At 42.7% G+C, this 19866-nt stretch overlaps 1 protein-coding gene across 1 annotated transcript in view; it reads left to right on the top strand.

The window, feature by feature from the left end:
* The window catches only part of OTUD7A (OTU deubiquitinase 7A), a 368821-nt gene that overhangs the window by 169873 nt on the left and 179082 nt on the right, over window positions 1–19866 (top strand). Inside the window, exon 2 of the mRNA XM_042988268.1 lies at window positions 15191–15318. The gene's annotated coding sequence lies outside the window, so the exon portion shown is untranslated. The remainder of the gene's footprint in view (window positions 1–15190; window positions 15319–19866) is intronic.

Here is a 19866-nt window from a genome sequence, read left to right as displayed (position 1 = left end):
CTTTGGAAAAAATGTTTGTTCATGTTTGTTCATGTCTTCTGCCCATTTTTTCACTGGATTATTTGTTTTGCAGGTGTTGAGTTTGGTAAGTTCTTTATAGATTTTAGATACTAATCCTTTATCTGATATGTCATCTGCAAATATCTTCTACCATTCTCCTGGTTGCCTTTTAGTTTTGTTGATTGTTTCCTTCGTAGTGCAGAAGCTTTTTATCTTGATGAGGTCCCGTATTTCATTTTTGCTTTTAATTCCCTTGCCTTTGGAGATGTTTTAAGCAAGAAATTGCTGCGGCTGAGGTCATAGAGGTTGTTGCCTGCTTTCTCCCCTAGGGTTTTGATGGTTTCATGTCTCACATTTAGGTCTTGCTTCCATTTTGAGTTTATTTTTGTGTATGGTTAAAGAAAATGATCTAGATTCATTTTTCTGCATGTTGCTGTCCTGTTCTCCCAGCACCATTTGCTAAAGAGACTGTCTTGTTTCCATTGGATACTCTTCCTGCTTTGTCAAAGATTAGTTGGCCATACATTTGTGGGTCCAATTTTGGGTTCTCTATTCTATTCCATTGGCCTGTGTGTCTGTTTTGTGCCAATCCCATACTGTCTTGATGATTACAGCTTTGTAGTAGAGGCTAAAGTCTGGGATTGTGATGCTTCCCGCTTTGGTTTTCTTTTTCGATATTACCTTGGCTATTTGGAGTCTTTTGTGCTTCCATACAAATTTTAGGATTGTTTGTTCTAGTTTTTTTTTTAATGTTTATTTATTTTTGAGACAGAGAGAGACAAAGCATGAGCGGGGGAGGGTCAGAGAGAGGGAGACACAGAATCTGAAACAGGCTCCAGGCTCTGAGCTGTCAGCACAGAGCCTGACACGGGGCTCGAACTCACAGACCGCGAGATCATGACCTGAGCCAAAGTCGGCCGCTTAACCGACTGAGCCACCCAGGAGCCCCTGTTCTAATTTTAAGAAGAATGCTGGTGCAATTTTTATTGGGATTGCATTGAATGTGTAGATTGCTTTTGGTAGTATTGACATTTTAACAATATTTATTCCTCCAATCTATGAGCATGGAATGTTTTTCCATTTCTTTGTGTCTTCTTCAATTTCCTTCATAAGTTTTTGATAGTTTTCAATATACAGATCTTTTACATCTTTGGTTAAGTTTATTCCTAGGTATTTTATTGTTCTTGGTGCAATTGTAAATGGGATCAGTTTCTTTATTTCTTTTTCTGTTGCTTCATTATTGGTGTATAGAAATGCAACTTATTTCCTTACATTGATGTTATACCCTGCAACTTTGCTGAATTTATGTATCAGTTCTAGTATCCTTTTGGCTGTCCACATAGAGTATCATGATGTCTGAGAAAAATGAAAGTTTGACTTCTTTGCCAATTTTGAAGCCTTTTATTTCATTTTGTTTTCTGATTGCCCATGCTAGAACTTCCAACACTATGTTAAAGAACAGTGGTGAGAGTGAACATCCCTGATGTGTTCCTGATCTCAGGAGGAAAGCTCTCCATTTTTCCCCATTGAGGATGATATTAGCTGTGGGCTTTTCAGAAATGGCTTTTATGATGTTTAGGTATGTTCCTTCTTTGCTGACTTTCTTGAGTGTTTTTATTAAAAAGAATGCTGTCTTTTGTCAAATGCTTTTTTCTGCATCTGTTGACAGGGTAAATGGTTTTTATCCTTTCTTTTATTAATGTGATGTATCACATTGATTGATTTGCAAATATTGAACAACCCTGCAGCCCAGGAATGAATCCCATTTGTTCATGGTGAATAATTCTTTTTATATACTGTTGAATTCGATTTGCTAGTATCTTGTTGAGAATTTTTGCATCCATGTTCATCAGGGATATTTGCCTGTAAATCTCCTTTTTAGTGGGATCTCTGTCTGGTTTGGGAATCAAGGTAATGCTGGCTTCAGAGAATGAGTCTGGAAGTTTTCCTTCCATTTATATTTTTTGGAACAGCTTAAGAAAGATACGTATTAACTCTGCTTTAAATGTCTGGTAGAATTCCCCTGGGAAGCCATCTGGTACAGGACTCTTATTTGTTGGGAGATTTTTGATGACTGATTCAATTTCTTCACTAGTAATGGATCTGTTCAAATTTTCTATTTCTTCCCATTTAAGTTTCAGTAGTATGTGGTATCTAGGAATTTGTCAGTTTCTTCCAGGTTGTCCAATTTGTTGGCATACAATTTTTCATAATGTTCTCTGATAATTGCTTGTATTTCTGAGGGATTGGTTGTGATAAATCCATTTTCATTTGTGATTTTATCTACTTGGGTCATCTCTCTTTTCGTTTTGAGAAATCTGGCTAGGGGTTATCATTTTTTTTTTTTTTTCAAAACAACAGCTCTTAGTTTCATTGATTTGTTCTTTTTTTTTTATTCTGTATTGTTTATTTCTGCTCTGATCCTCATTATTTCTCTTCTTCTGCTGGCCTTGAGGTTTCTTTGTTGTTCTGCTTCTAGTTCTTTTAGGTGGGCTGTTAGATTTTGTATTTGGGATTTTTCTTGTTTTCTTGAGATAGGCCTGGATTGCAATGTCTTTCCCTCTTAGGACTGCCTTTGCTGCATCCCAAAGCATCTGGACTGTTGTGTTTTCATTTGTTTCCATATATTTTTTAATTTCTTCTGTAATTGCCTGGTTGACACATTCATTCTTTAGTAGGACGTTCTTTAACCTCCATGCATTTGGAGGTTTTGTAAACTTTTTCCTGTGGTTAATTTCAAGTTTCATAGCATTGTGATCTGAAAATGTGTATGGTATGATCTCAATTCTTTTATATTTATTGAGGGCTGCTTTGTGACCCAATATGTGATCTGTCTTGGAGAATGTTCCCGGTGTACTCAAAAAGAATGTGTATTCTGCTGCTTTAGGATGAAAAGCTCTGAATATATCTGTCAAGTCCATCTGGTGCAGTGTATCATTCAGGGCCATTGTTTCTTTATTGATTTTCTGTCTAGATGATCTGTCCATTGTTGTAGGTGGAGTATTAAAGTCCCTTGTAATTACCATATTCTTACCAATAAGATTGCATATGTTTGTGATTGTTTTATACATGTGGGTGCCTTCAAATTGGGTGCATAAACATTTATAATTGTTAGCTCTTCTTGATGGATAGACCCCATAATTAGGATATAATGCCCTTCTTCATATCTTGTTACAACCTTTGATTTAAAATCTAGTTTGTCTTATATAAGTATGGCTACCCCAGCTTTCTTTTGACTTCCAGTAGCATAGTAGATGGTTCTCTATCCCCTCACTTTCAATCAGAAGGTGTCCTCAGTTCTAAAATGGGTCTCTTGTAGACAGAAAATAAATGGGTCTTTTTTTTATCCATTTTGATACCCTATGTTTTTTGATTGGAGCATTTAGTCCATTTACATTCAGTGTTATTATTGAAAGATATGGGTTTAGAGTCATTGTGTTATCTGTAGGTTTCATGCTTACAGTGATGTCTCCGGTCGTTTGTGGTCTTTGCAACATTCCACTCACAGAATCCCCCATAGGATCTCTTGTAGGGCTGGTTTAGTGGTAATGAACTCCTTCAGTTTTTGTTTGGGAAAACCTTTATCTCACCTTCTATTCTGAATGACAGCCTTCCTGGATAAAGGATTCTTGACTGCATAATTTTCCTATTCATCACATTGAATATTTCCTGCTACTCCTTTCTGGCCTGCCAAGTTTCGATATATAAGTCTTCTTCTACTCTTGTAGGTTAAGGCCCATTTGTCCCTAGCTCTTTCAGAATTCTCTCTTTATCTTTGTATTTTGCCAGTTTCACTATGATATGTCATGCAGAAGATTGATTCAAGTTATGTCTGAAGGGAGTTCTCTGTGCCTCCTGGGTTTCAGTGTCTGTTTCCTTCCCCAGATTGGGGAAGTTCTCAGCTATGATTTGTTCAAGTACACCTTCCACCCCTTTCTATCCCTTATTCTTCTTCTGGAACTTCTATGATACAGATATTATTATGTTTCATTGAATCACTTACTTCTCTAAATCTCCCCTCATGGTCCAGAATTTTTTTTCTCCCTCTCTTTCTCAACTTCATCTTTTTCCATAATTTTATCTTCTATTTCACTTATTCTCCCCTCTGCCTCTTCAGTTCTCACTGTCACCTCATCTAGTTTATTTTGCACCTCATTTACAACACTTTTTAATTCACCATGATTATTTTTAGTTCCTAGATCTCTGCAGCAATAGATTCTCTGTTGTCTTCTATGCTTTTTTCAAGCCCAGCGATTAATCTTTTGACTATTATTCTACATTCTTTTTCAGTTATATTGTTTATATCTGTTTTGATCAATTCTTTAGCTGTCATTTCTTCCTGGAATTTCTTTTGAGGAGAATTCTTCCATTTCTTAATTTTGGCTAGTTTTCTGTCCCTTATGTGTTTTAAAAGCTTGTTATGTGTCCTGTACCTGTGAGCACTGCTATATTAAAGAGAGTCATATACTGTCCAGGGCCTGGCCCTTCAGGAGATGTTTCTTGGAGTGTGTTACTTGCTCTCTGTTGTTGTGACTCTGGTTGCTTTATCTCCCTACTCATAGTGATCTTTTGGACCCTCCACCATGTGTGCTTTGATTTGTTCATTGAGGTAGCCCTAGAAAAGAAAACAAACAAACAAACAAAAACGGGAAAAAAAAACAAAAATACCAGCTACAGCAAAACAACAGGGTGGGGCATTGTTGATGGAAGAGGCCTTATCCCATACAAAGAGAGAAATGACAGAGGCAGAGAAAAAGAAAAGAAAAGAAAATTGACCAGGCAGAGAAACTATACAGCTTAGTCCAGAAAAAGAGAGAGGAAAATAAAGAAGGAGTTATAGAACAGGTATAAAGAGAATAGATTAAATAAGCCAACAACCAGAATAACCAGACTAGAGGAGGGAAGAAATAAGGATAAAAAGAAGAAAAGAAATATATATATACATATATATATATATATATATATATATATATATATATATATATACACATATATGGTCCATATATATATATATATATACACACATATATATATACATGCACACACATATATGTATATATATATATATGGTCCATATATGTATATATATACACGTATACACACACACACACACATATATATATATACATATATATAAATATATAATAAGAATTGTCAAAAAATTAAATCAGTGAATGGAAAACCACTGGGTGCCTTGGAACTGGTGGCCATGCTGGTCTGGAGGAGGTGCTGTCTGGTTCAGTGTCAGTCCCACTCCAGTAGATATGCAGTTACCAGGCACGGAAGGGCATGGTTTAGTATAGGCAGGTCTTGCCTCCCCTGTGGGACCACTGTCCATTCCCTGAAGCCCCACCTTGTTGGTGATGAGGAGAAAAATGGCGACACCCCAGTCTCTCCTCCACGGACCACGTGTCCCAAACCACTCTGTTCAAGCCATCCTCGCAATGCCGCCGGTGCAAATGAGTTCCACTCCACTGACTCCCATGCCTCCCTGTGCTCGGCTGGGACTTAAACCCTAATATCTTAAAGGGTCCCTCTCCATGTGCCCCAGTTCCGGGGAAGTGCCGTTCTGCACCGCAGATATATGACTTCTGGCTGGCAGGCGCAGGCAGCCTTTGTCCTTTGAACCTTCTTCTCATTGCATTCCAGGGAGGGGATTGCTTTCTCCCACTGCAGACTGTGCCTCTGAACGAGTTACTGAGCCCAGGGCTGGCTCCCCTCCTCTCCAGGTGTGCAAACAGGGCAGCTGCCCCCAGTCTGGAGAAAGGCCCGCAGTTAGAGATTGGATCTTGGTCCGTCCTGGTCCATGGTTTTTCTCTTGTCCAGATACAGTCCTATGCTTTCCAAGCCTCTCTTTCTCTTCCCTTTGTCTCTCCACAGAAGGGCATCCCTCCCATCCATGCCTATGTGGCCCGTTTTTATCTCTCCCAGTTCACAGTCATGCACCTATGGCCCTACGGGTTTTCCTTGTGGGCCCCTGGAGACATATTTGTCGCCCTGTGACCCAGGATCTTGGAATTCAAAGTCCTTTGGCCTCAATACTGCTGTGTTTGAGGGATGAGGGAACTTTGGGTCCTCCTACTTCTCTGCCATGTTCTAATTTACCTTTAAACCCGTAGGTGGAGAATACTATTATAGTCAGAGCTCAGCCTGTCTAGGAAGGTTGTGACATGTTATGAACATTGTTTGCATTTTGCCAAATGCACTCAGTGCTGACCCCACAGTCTAGCACAGGATGTATGAGATATCATTAGGCACAGTGCCCTCTGTAGAGGAGGGGAGATAATTTTGAATTCCCTGAAGAGAAGTGCTTGCAGGCTGAGAATCTCCTACAACCAGTAGTCCCAGCTTTAATTTGCATAGGACTTAATTAGTGCATTGCTCATTCACCCTCTACCCAGAGAGGAGGAGGGGGAGAGGGAGATGGGAAGGCTGGCCCAAACATCCAGTCCTGCTCCCAGACCCAGGCAGAGGGGAGGTAAGTAGGGGCTGGGGGGCTCAGGACAATGGGGGCTGCTGGAGATGAGCTGTCAGGAAGTGATCTGGGCATCACAGAGGAGGCAGGAGACACGCAAAGGCCAGGTGCCCATGTCCCATGTAGCTAAGAGGGGAACTGTGCATGAAAACAAAGCTGTGTAGAGCATTCAGTTTTAAGCCGTTTCATACTCAGAGCCTCCCTGTGAGGTAGGTCCTATTATTACTGAATATCAGGTGATGCACAGAGAAGCCAAGAAAGTCTCTTGAGGTCACAGAACTAATGAGCAGCCATGTGGGGACTGAACTGATTGTGTCTGGCTAAGCACCCACCCCAGGCTCTCCCACATCCCACCTTAGGAGCTGCACCATGTGTTCCCTGTTCAGGCATCCCTCTGGCCTCCCTCTCCCCTGTGGGAAGCCAGGGACCCTCGTCACCACCACCCCGATGCTGGGTTCCTGTTGAGCTCTCTGGAGACTATGGAACAAAAGGAGTCTTAAAGTAGGAGGAAGGAGACATTCAGACATTGGTCCTTTGTAGTTCCTGTCCTCCTGGACCCAGGCAAGGGGAAGCAATTAGGGACTCAAGGTCTCACTTCTAGGTGACAGGGAGCACCAGCTAGGATCCAGAGACTAGCACATGTGACATTGGCTACTGTACAGGAATTGGTCTCAGAGAGCCAGAGTGTCCAGTTTCCTGAGGTGGAGCAGCACTGCATATTCTGTGGCTCCACATCTGCCCGATTCCAGGCAGCTCTAGATGAGTATGAGGTTGACACTGCACAGCACAGATCACCGTTGTTGGATTTCAACCTGCTTGAGGCCCTGGGGTCTACTCTCATACTGTTTTCACCTGCCTTTCTTTAAAGGTCTAATGATGCCCTTGAGGGGAAAGGAGGATCCCCTATCTTTCTCTGCTGCAAGCATGTTTGTTTCCTTTTGCTAATAAAATGTCTGTAGATTGCCACCTTCAAAAATTTAAAAATAAAAAATGCCCTGGGCATGGCAAATCTGGAAGGACAGGGACAGAGTGAGTGAATTCAGCAGGAGTCACAGCTAGACACTTTGCTGGGTTGTCCTGGGCGGACTGACTAACGTCTTTTGGGAATCGTAAGATGGGGTGTTGCAGTGAAAGGCAGTGCTAGGGAATGGCCAGCAAGTTTGATTTCCTAGCAGCAGTACCAGCATCACTTGCTTTGACAGCTAATTGGGTGGGAGAAGAGTGACTTAATCTGGAGTGAGACCCTTGTAAAAGTTGCTAATGGATCTTGTTACAAGTTTGGGGATTCTCTCCATTACTGTGTACATCTTCTGTACATGGGAAGTTTTTGTAGAAGAATAAAGCTCTGGCACTGCTGGAGTTAGAAAGGCAAGACTTCTTTCTGCCTTTAACAAAAGTAGAGGCTGGGCGCCTGGGTGGCACCACTCTTGGTCATTGCTCATGTCATGATCTCAATGTTGGTGAGTTCGAGCCCCATGGTGGGCTTTGCACTGACAGCGTAGAGCCTGCTTGGGATTCTCTCCCTCTCTCTCTCTGCCCTGCCCTGCTCATGCTCAGTCTCAAAATAAATAAATAAATAAATAAACTTAATTTTTTTTTTTTAAGTAGAGGCCATTTCAAGGTAATAAATAGAGAAATGTGAATCCATCCAAATGCCTTGGAATGTTACGGGAAAGTAAAATTGTTGAGGGTAACTTGATCAGTGCTGACTTCATGAGCCTGGTGGGAGATGAACAGGGATAATAGTGGTTTTAAAGAGGTGAGGGAATTTACTTCAGATTCTACAGGCGAAGAATGCCTATGGGTTGTCATGAAATCCTCTGCCCTGACAGAGCCCCCTGGGAATGCAGTCAGGTGTCCTAGTAGAAGCTCTGGACCCAGAACAGGCCCTCTAGCCCCCATACATTGTCCCATAATTGTTGCCTCTGTGTGCCAGGCTTCAGGACGACCCTGGTCACAGCCTGCATGGACAGTCTAGTGATATTCTCTGATCACATATGAGTAAACAGACAAACAGGGTAATTGCAGATTATGCACAGAAAATAAAGAGGATGAGTGATAGGATGAGGAATATTCTTTTCAAAGAATTGTCAGAGGCAAGAAGGAGCTGCCATGGGAAGCAGGCAGGGCAAAGGGGAGGAGTCTATGAAGTCCTGGTGTCACCTTGATCCACCACTGGGCCTCAGGGTCCAGGTGAAGGTCAAATGTAGATTGTGCTTAGGCAATTCGAAGCAAGGAGAAGCTATAAGAAAAGGGATCAATCCATTTTAGACCTGAGGAGTGGGGACAGCTGTGGGGTCAGGAAGCATGGGAGGGCAGTGACACCCTCTTCCTCTTGGGAAACATAGACACAATCTTAGAAATGACAGTTCCCCAGAGAGGGTGTAAGTGGATGCCTGGCCCCATAACCCATGACAGACACCGTTTCACAGAATGACAAGACTTCCCATTCCTTCTTCCCTTTTCTTCTTCTCTCCTTGTTGTGGTTCCTCTTAAGGCCTCAGCCACCTGGCCCCAGGCTCTGCAAGTTGGCCCAGACACCAGTCACCCACCCCTTCCAGGAAACAGAGGCTATTGCCTCCTGGATCCCCCCATCACCACCTTGTGTACTGTGCTTTACCTGGGTGTCAGGGACTCCTTAAGCCAGCAGCTGTAGGGTCTGACTCACCCTTCTGAGCCACCCTGGCTAACTCTTCTTTGAACTTTCCCCTTGTGGAGCTGTCTAGTGGGCTCTCCTGGTAGGCACACGGCCCGCTGGGCCCCTGGATGGCACAACAGACATAGCATGTATGGGCAGGAAAAGGATGGATTGTGGGCCATGAGCGAACAGAGCTAGGCCACAGGGTGAGAGAGTGGCCCGTGGAGGACCTCCTTGTGATGAGGTTTTGGATTGGTAAGGGTTTGGAACTGATGGCCAATAAAGAATTCTTGACATCTTTGGTGGAAAAAAGGTGATTTTATTAAACCATGGGAACAGAACCTGTGGGCAGAAATTACTTCACTGAGGGTGTGAAGAGTGACTGGGTATATACTTCAGGAGTTGGGGAGGTTAAGGCAAAGGGGTGGCCTCCAGGAGGACTTTGATATGCTAAGGAGGACTCATAAAATGCCAGGGGCCTTGCTATTCTCAAGCTAAGGTTATTTTCCCTCTAGTAAGGCATCAACATTAGACACTAGGGGGTTCCTAGAGAAATGTTGCATTCTGTATTTGCCCCAAGTATTTGTCAATTGGCTGCAGGTTATAAGGAAATTTAGTTTTACCTACCATCCCCTTCTTGCCTGTTCCCCACATCACTATGGAGGGGAGGGTGATGTTGGGGCTCCAGGAAACTGAGTCTATAGGTTTCTGGAGATTGGGCTGTTGATAAGATTGCCTTTTTCTTGTAATTTACTAAGATACTTGTAAACTGATGGGAGAGTCATGTCCTGTATGACTGTGATCTCTATCAGTTAACCCTTTGTTTTCTTTCCTTTCCTTTTTTCTTGGGCAGCCAGAAATGCCTGAGGAATATCACACATATCCCACCTGGGGAGTGGGAATGTTGTGCTAGCTTGTGCCTTGCCCTTTGCTTTCCTTATGGTCCCTTGTTACTTGGGGCAGTGGAAGGACAGGTCTGTGTGTCCCTCGGAGCCCCTTTCCTCAGCTATATTTGTGAGAAGACCTGAGAGGACTTCTAATCACTTCATCCAGAGCATGTCACTCAACCAACACCAGTTCTCTCCCCCACTTCTCTTGGGAATTCCGTAGGGTTTAAGCTCCAGGCCAAGTGTCTCTCTCTCTCTGAAAACTCCCCTGGCCCCTGAGGTAGATGGCACAAAGCACCACGACTTCCCCTAGACTCAGGGTCACTGATCAGAGAGCATGCTGTTCTGCAGGTATTAGTTTTCCTACCTGTCTCCTGTTTCAGGCCACGGGGAACATGAGGGCAAAAACCAGTCAACTTTATTTCTGCCCCACTGCCTGCAACTCATTAAAATAGGTAAAATAGGTGTTCATTAAACGTTTTATGGGTCAGTGATCAGCAAAGATTTCTTGAGGGAAGTGGTGCTTGAAGGGACCCTGGCTTGCAAAGGGTTAGGAGTGTTAGGATAGGTTGGGGAACCAGATGAAAAATTACAGCAAAAGCTAGGTGGGAGTTGGAGGCAAGAGAGGGAGCAGGAAGCCCAGAGTCTGAGTAGTCTGAGGGAAAATGCCAGAGAGAGCATTCACACACCTCCCTGGGTGTGCCCTGGAGTTCCACGGGCAGTCGCTGGGCAGCTGCCAACCTTGGCTACCCTGCTGGACAGTAGCAACCCATTTTGTACTTTCTGTTTCTAAGCAGCCAAACCTGGAGCATGTCTGAATTTCTTTCATCTTTAGCCCCTGTGTGCCTGCATTTTACCTTAGAATAACATCCCTTTACAGTTGTAAGCCCCTTCAGGTCCCAAGAGCATTTTCAGAGGCTGTCCCTGTCAGTCTTCACCAGGAGCCTTGAAACAGTCCAAGCCCCAAGGTAATGGATGAAGCAGGGGTGAAATGGCTTCCCAGGACTGCACACTGGCAGGGGACTCTGCTGGTACCAATCCCAGGTCATCCCTGATGCCTTTCCAGTTGACTCTGCAACAGAGTAGAGGTGGGGTGAGGGGAAGAGAATCCAGCAGGAATGGCCTCTCTCTACCTTAATGTGGGAGTTATGGATCTAGGTTCTCACCCAGAAGCTTCCATACATGCACTGTATCCATGGTTTCCAAGCACACTCCTAGGCCCTCTGTCCACATTCAGGGGTGTCATGAAAGGCACCACCAGACTTAATGTGATGATGTCTGCAACCTAGCCACATTCCACCTTTTGGAACTAAGATAGATACAGGTCTAAAATGGCTATTTTATTTTAGAAACTATTGTTCTCCTAGGATGATAGTTCCCACAAAGCATTGGTCTTTCCCTTTGTTTTGGCTGATAGCCTTTCCCCTCTCCTCATTGTGTTCCTGATCTTTATTGCTTTTAAATCACTGGAAATTTTCTTGCATTTCCCTCTATAGGAACTTGCATTTTGAAAAGCATTTCAGCCTACCAGACCTTCACATAATTTATTATGGACATATTTTGCACTTACAATATCAGGGTGTAAAAAGCACATCTCCCCTTTATTTACAGGAAGTTGTCACAGACTTTTCCTGAATTTAAATTTGCTTGGAATTTAGCCAGGACATGCTGCAAGTTTTGATTCCATTAGAGAACCGTTTTGATTCCATTAGAGAACTGAAAACAAAACTGCATACTACTTGGCCTGAGACCTCAATGCTTTTTTTGTGCCTTCCTGAGTGACAGACTAATTGACGGTCAATATGTGAATTAAAACTCACTTCCAAGAAAAAAAAATTTTCTCTTAAAGCTCTCAGGGAGACCAAAAAATAAGCCACCCCTTCTGTGCCTGTCCCAGCACACTTGGCTATTGTGAATAATTCTGCCTGTGAACATGGGCATACAAGCCCCTGCTTTCACTTCTTGTGGACATATACCCAGAAGTGGCATTGTTGGATCATGTGGTAATTCTATGTTTAATTTTTTTGAAGAACCGCTATATTGTTTTCCTTAGAGGCCATTTTACATTCCTGCCAGCAATGCACAGGGTTCCAATTTTTGTACATGCTCACCAACACTTGTGATTTTTTTTTATTTTTTATAATAACCATTCTAATGTGTATGAAAGGGTATCTCGTTGTGGTTTGGGTTTGCATTTCTCTGATGATGAGTGATGTTGAGCATATTTTCATGTGCTTATTGGCCATTTTTATATCTTCTTTGGAGAAATGGCTACTCAGGTCCTTTGCTTATTTTTGAATGGGGCTGTTTGGGTTTTAGGTTGAGCTGTAGGAGTTCTTTATGTATTCTGGATATTAATCCCTTATCACATATATGATTTGCAAATATTTCCTCTCATTCTATGGGTTGCCTTTTTTTCACTCTGTTCATGGTGTCTTTGGATGCACAGAACTTTTTAATTTGGTTAAGTCCATTTTTTTAAATTTTATTGCTTATGCTTTGGTGTCATCCCCAAAAAATCTTTGCCAAATCCAACATCATGAAGCTTTTTTCCTAATTTTCTTCTAAGAGTTTTATAGATTTAGCTCTTACATATAGGTCTTTGGTTCATTTTGAGTTAATTTTTATATATGGTATCAGGTGAAGACCCAACTTCATTCTTCGTGTGGATATCCAGTTTTCCTAACACCATTTGTTGAAGAGATTGTCCTTTCCCCATTGAATAGTCTTGGTACTCTTATTGAAAAATCATTTGGCCATAGATGTGAGAGCTTGTTTCTGGACTCTCCATTCTATCCCATCATTCTGTATGTCTGTCTTTACATGCATATAACACTGTTTTGATTCCTATAGCTTTGTAGTAAGTTTTGAAATCAGGAACTATTATATCTCCAACTTTGCTCTCTTTATCAAAATTGTTCTGACAATATTGACTCTTATTCTTTTATATTTAGTGTCTTCCCATTTCTATTTAAGAATTCAGAAAATGTATTATCCATGAAACCATTTTGAAAGAGCTACTCAGAGACTCCCTATAGTAAAATAAAAAAATTAATTCAATAAAGTAGAAACAAAAGATACATAAATTATACATGATTAATTAACAAACAGGAAAATGCAGTCACATGTTGTAATTTAACAATGTAGCCATGAAGCTTAATGCAACTGTTAAGAAATTATTCTTCAGAAACTACAAGCATGAAAATTAAAAGCAATTCAGAGTATTTTAAATAATTTAAACAAAATATAACAGATAGCAAGGGAAGGGAATTACATTGAAATAATTGTCTTATCCTGTTTGGAAATTAGAGGCTAATATCTGTTCATCAATTCTCAAGGTAAAAAAAATTAATATACTTATATGTGTAACAAACTTAAGATAAATGCTAGAAGTAAAAATAAGATATATAACTTCTAAAAAAATTACAAGAAAAATAAGACCAATCAAGTCAGCTGAAGACAGTAAAGAAATTAACACCATAAAATTTGAGGAGTAGAAAACACTAAAACAGATGACGAAGAATGAGCCAAATACACCAGTCATCTACCTACCCTACTCTTAATGCTACTCAAAAAATAAAAATGAACTGGGGTGCCTGGGTGGCTCAGTCGGTTAAGAGTCCGACTACGGCTCAGGTCATGATCTCGCGGTTCGTGAGTTCAAGCCCCGCATCAGGCTCTGTGCTGATGGCTCAGAGCCTGGAGCCTGTTTCAGATTCTGTGTCTCCCTCTCTCTCTGACCCTCCCCTGTTCATGCTCTGTCTCTCTCTGCCTCAAAAATAAATAAACATTAAAAAAAAATTTTTTTTAAATAAAAAAAAAATAAAAATGAACAGATTAAATTCCCCAACTAAAGTACAGCTACTCTGAAATTGAATAAAGGATTAAATTTTATCTATAATGTTTTAGATAAGACACAGCTGAAAAAAAAGATGGCCTAAAGAGGTAAAACTATAAAGGAATAGGCAAAACTATCACAAGCAACATTACAAAAAGAACAAGGAGCAGTAAGACAAGCAGTAGAGTATAATTCAAGGTGGGAATATATACACAAGACCAAAATATTTTATATTAGTAATAGAAACCACCAAAAAGAGAGAAATCATGTTAGCTTCGAAATGTTGAAAGTAAAGCACCTATGCGTATGAAGATTTGTGATTTCTCCATCTGGGTGGGAGATGTGAAAGGGGAAGCCAGCTAGGAGTCTGGAACCTCAGGGTACTTGGGAACTGTGGGGACAAGACACATCATTCCAGGCCTCAGGGCACACCACTGGACAGGGGCATTCCATAGACACAGGCAGGATCCTTGGACTTCACCCAGAGTCTAAGTGTTATCATGTAGGAAAGCGGGGTTCCTGTACCACATGTGGGTCTATGTAGGGTGCCCAAATGTGACCTAGTACCCTCCCTGCACCTGTGAAGTCACAGTCCTCCTAGCTTAAGAGTGTCCTAGGGTTATGATGCTTGCAAGAAAACTCTACATTGCATATAAGTGAGTGGATCTCAGGAGTCAAGATGCTGTGGCACAAGGTGTGCCCACTTGGAACAAGGTGTAGTCCACAGGGACCCTCTCTACTCACAATGCTGTTCATGACACTCTGCCCTCCACGTGGAGCACTGTGCATCCTGTCAGGACCAAGGTGTGGTCATCACTATGACTGCTTAGATACCCCATGGTCCAGGTAGGGATTATGAACAGTTTCCTAACTTTGAGACTCCTCATAGACCACACCACCCAAGGGTCTCATGGAATGTCAGAAGTCAGGCTTTGGTCTAGGAGTCCCTCTGGGAAGGACTGGGAAGGATCCTTCTGGGAAGATCCAGAAGGATCTTCTGGAACATCAGCACAGTGCATGAACTTCTTCTGTGTTCTAACCCACAGCCACTTCTCACACTTCCCCACTGAGCAGACTTGTCCCATGCGTGTATCCTGACCTGCCTCTAGATGCCTGCATTTATTTAAAAATTAAAAGGTGGGGTGGTGTGTTAAGAAGGGAGAGTCAGAGATATGGGGTTCACTATCAAGACCATTTCAAGTTCACATTGAATATTTAAAATCATTTTTAAATTTGAAATATTCACATTTTAGTTTTAAAATGTATTAAAAATTATTCATAACACTGAAGTTTTAAATTGTCATTTTTAATGAAATATGAACATTCTGCTTTATCCTTGTTGTCTTTTCCAGAGCCCTCAGGGGTTGTGGTCCCACACCATCTACTGGAGCAACAATGGGCCATTTCCAGCAGGGACGGTGCAGCATTGCCCTGGCTGCCTGATTGCCACACACCCCCAGAGAATCACACTGTTTGAAAAGTAAGTCCCGTGTTCATGGGTTCCTAGTGACTGTGCCAGAGGGACAAATGCAGTCAACACCTCTAGCAACAGCACTTGTAGTGGTCCTTGGAGAAAATTGTCTGGGAATCAGATCTAAAGCCAGGGATAGTGTTATTTGTTCACTAAAGTTCATTCAGAAAATTATGAAATGAGTTTGGTATTGCATTAGAATAATAAACATTATTCTCAAAAAAAGAAAAACATGATTGTAGTAAATGACCAATAAGTGATTTGATTTATACCTAGTACAAAATTTACCAACTAAGTCTGTTGCCATCTGTTGCTACCATGATTGATTTTTAAACTACTGTAAGAGTAATATAAACAAAAGTAGTCTTATCACCTTCACATATTATTTTCTTTTTTAATGTTTCCTCTTAGTTCTTATCCCAAAATGTAATTTTCGTCTAGTTGATTAAAAGCATAGCATTGCTTTTGCCTTATGACTCCTTGAATGAACATTTTCTTTTTGTCTGCCTTTTATTTTGATAAATTTCAAATCTATTAAAAAAATGGAAACTGAGCACCCATATATCCTTCACTCAGATTTACCAGTTGTTTACCCACATAGACACACACACATACACACATGGAATATATATTTGGGTGTGTACATATATGTGTGTTTAGTGTTTTCCTCTGAATCATTTGAAAGTAGGTTGCAGACATCATGACATACTTTGGCCTAAGTCTATTGGCTTTTTACTTCAAAACTGTAGTACCATTATCACTGGGGAATTTAGCATTGATAAAGTAATCTTATCCAACATATAGTATTCAAATACCTCTGGTTGTTCCCAAAATATTCTTTGTAGCTGTTTTCCCCTATCTTGCATTCAGTTAAATATCATGCCCTGAATTTGGTTAGGTGTCTTTAAATCTAAATCAAAGTGCTACTTTTGCTTTTATCTTTTTTGATTTTTGACGTTGTTGAAGAACCTAATAAGCCATTTATTTTGAGCAGAGTCTCACAGTCTGGATTTTCCTGGCTGTTCCTTCCTCCCTAGGCACAGACACACGTTTTGTGTGTTTACAATGCAGCAGTGGGTTCACCATATCATTGTAACCGGGCATGGTGATGACAAGTTTGTTCACCTGGTTAAGTTGGTCTCTGCCAGAATTCTCCCTTATAAAGTTACTGGTTTTTATCCCTTGTAATTAATAAGTAATCAGTGGGGCGAACTTTGAGACCATGTGAATATTCTCCTGCCTAGCCCATTTTTCACCCACATTAGCATTTATTGACAGTTGTGTGATGATTTTTAACTAATCAGTTAATCAGCACCACATTTCTTCCCTGCAATAGGTTTCGTTATTTTTTTCATTCTTCCGTGGTTTTGAGCTGCCACACAAGGGGATATATCAAAGCAGTCAAGAGAAGGACTCTGAAATTAGACCGTCTGGATGCGCGTCTGATATGCATCCCATCTCTGGCACACACTAACTGGATGACCTTGAGCAAATACTTCATCTCATAAACCCTCAGTGTCCTTATCATGAAAATTAGGAGGCAAAGAGTAACCCTTGCATGGGGTGTCTGGCAGGGATGGAGCCCACAGTTGGCCTCACTTAGTATTAGTTTTTATTATCAGTGGCAGGGAGGACAGGCTGAGTGCCTCTGGATGCTGCTTCACTCCTGAGATTTTCTGTAATCCCTGAAAGCTGAATAAGACCCTAAGCGAAAATGCTGATAATGCTGAATGACAGGGCAGAGGTTCCCCAGGATGTGAGTGGTCATATTTTTAAGTCCCTGAAGTTAGAAGGTTGCATAGAGATGCAAAATCCCCAAGACAGGAAGCATTCATCAGTGAGAAGCATCCTAATGGTATCCACTCTGCCATTCTGGTTATTTCTAGCACTCTTCATTGCTTTGCTCCTTCCCCTCACTGGGCTTGGATCTGCCTAGTCTGCTGGCAGTTTTGCCTTTCAGTCACTAGCAAGCAATGGGACTTTTTGTTTGAAGATTATTAGGTTTATTTCTGTGTAGATGAGGTCCCCATGGGTTTATTTGAGCTCCATTGTCTTGGAATCTTCCTTGAGAATGTTTTGGAAATTATACCAAGAAAATACATGTTAGTTTAGGAGCTACAACACATGGACGTGGATTAGGCTGTCTTAAAAAAACAAACAAAAAGACTGCCCTTGGAGAACATTTTTAGCTAGAGTATCTGAAAAGTGCTTCCTCTAAAAATTTTACTTGCCTGAATTCCTTCCCCATGACTTTTTGAAAGCACACGAGGGCTGGTTTCCATAAAGAAGGGCTATTGTAGGCATGCATGCTTCATCCTGCATGTTTCCTGGCTTGTGGCTTTCGAGGCTGAGCTTGAGGCCCCTCTGAGGTGTCACCCATTCTCTTACTTTCTGGGTGATGCCAGGCCAGCCACCCTGAGGTTAGCCATGGCAGAGGATGGGCCCTGAAGACCCAGATGTAACATCTCTACATGGGCATAAACCCGAAGTCTCCCAGAAGGCTCACCACCGCCTCCTCCTCCTATCTTCCTCCTTTTTAGCTGTTAACATGTCAGGAACCCTCCGCCTATCTCTGTGTCCCTTTGATGAGCTCCTTGGAGAAGGGACCATGATATAGGCACAACATAATAGTTTAAGGGTTGAGTGAAACACAGTTAAAACCCAGATGTGCAGTTCTGCGTAAACACAGAGGAAATCACTTGGGTTTCATTCAAATATGTGGGTGGAAATATCAGAGCTGCCTTTCTTCTCTTCTCAGTGCATCCTGTGGAACTCTGTCCACTTGGAAACCTGAGTTATCTGGTCTTAAGTGAGTAGCATGCTCCTAACCTGTGTTCTTGAAAATGACGTAGAAACAGCCAAGGAAAAAAGACCCCTGTGGAGAAGCCCTTCCCCAAGGCTTGCAGGTCCCAGGCCTTGCTGGGGGGGACCTCCTCAGTGGCCTGAGCAGGTCCATGAGTCTCTGTCTTCCTGCTCCCTTGACTTCCCTATTCCTGGGGACTCCCACAACCACTGTCCTGAGAGCTGCACAGATCTCTGTCTGGGTCCCGGGACCCCATTTTTCTTTATGGCAGATGTGATCAGGGCACTATGTCTTTCCATGTCCCTCCCACACACAGTGAGCTATACCTCCCCAGGAAGGACAGAGTCTGGGCCCTGAAGCAGCCACGGGGCTGGGGTGGCACACCCAGGCTGGGAGAAGGACAGTAGAGCCCAGGGCTTGATGTCTGCCTGGGGAACCGGGCTCTGCTCATTGGTGCCAAATGTGGAGCAAAAGGGTGGAGGTGCTGGGTGAGACAGGTATGTCCTTCCATCTATGTGAAGTCCTAGCCCATGGTCTGTCTGGTTCTAGGATCTGGGATCAGTTGCTCACTCCCTGCTATCTGGCTGGGTTGCCATGGCTTCCCATCTGCCCAGTGGAGACAGTTGTCCCTGTTGGTTAGGCCTCCCAGAGTGGATTTGCCCTTGATTCCAGGTGCCACTTGATTCCAAGTGGATGTGTCCCTTGATTCCAGGTGCTGAGTGTTGGAGGGCAGGACAGAATGTTCACCTCCCTCTTCTACTGGTGCATCTAGCAGCACTCAGCACCAAGGATTCCATGTAGAAAACCCATTCCTGACCCTCAGGGTCCACACTCAACAGTTGCTGTTGTCAGAAAGGAGCTGCGTAGGGCAAACGCCAAAGCCCATGAAGTCCTGTAGTAGGGCTGTCCCTCTGAATGTCCTAAACTGAGCAGAATGTCCCCTTGAGCAGAAGGAGCTGCAGATGGAGGAAGGTGAGCAGTGGTCTCAGCATGGCCCCACTGCAGGCACGTGTCTCCAGCTTCCTCTCCCAAGGATGGAATTAAGGTTCCCGTCCACTGGGGCTGCCAGGGATACACCGATGTGGTTTCCATCCATAGGCCTCAAGCCCAACTCTTGGTTACACCAAGGCCTGGCTGGGGGCCAAGTGTGAATCAGCTCTCTAGGCCTCAGTTTCCTTATCTCTGAAATGGGGATGGTGGTGATGATGCCCTCCACATGGGGCTCAGCTGAGGACAAAGTGAGTTAATTCACGAAAAGTTCCCAGAGCTGTGACACTTGGTAAGAATGCTAGAAATCATGTTGTAAGTATGCAGACCTAGGAGGATGCTTAGCTCATAGTGAGCAGTGACTTTCAGCTCCCTTCCCCTGTCCTCCCACCCACTTTGACTCAGTTTTTATCAACAATTGCATTGTGAAATAGCACAGCGCTGCTCTTGAGGGCACTTTGTGGTCTGTGGGGTTGTGTCCCTTGGGTCAGGACCGGAAATCTGTGATTCATTATTTTTGGTCTGTTTTTCATGGTTTTCTCATGTGCCCAGAATTAAATCTCATTGTGCCCACAAAAGGCACTTGATACTCACTGAGAAATGAGACCGGCCTTGGAGCCCATGGCCCTGTGCCACTGACTACATCTTACCTCCCAACTGGGTGACAAGACTGGTTAACACCAGTCCCACCTGCGCGTCCTCCTGTGCCATCCTTCCCTGGCCTTCAGACCCTCTCCTGGCCTTCCCATCAAACCAGAGGCTTTTCC

The sequence above is a fragment of the Panthera tigris genome, chromosome B3, assembly GCF_018350195.1.
Source record: "Panthera tigris isolate Pti1 chromosome B3, P.tigris_Pti1_mat1.1, whole genome shotgun sequence".
In the NCBI taxonomy this organism is placed as follows: Eukaryota; Metazoa; Chordata; class Mammalia; order Carnivora; family Felidae; genus Panthera; species Panthera tigris.
This window is presented reverse-complemented; position numbering and strand designations above follow the sequence as displayed.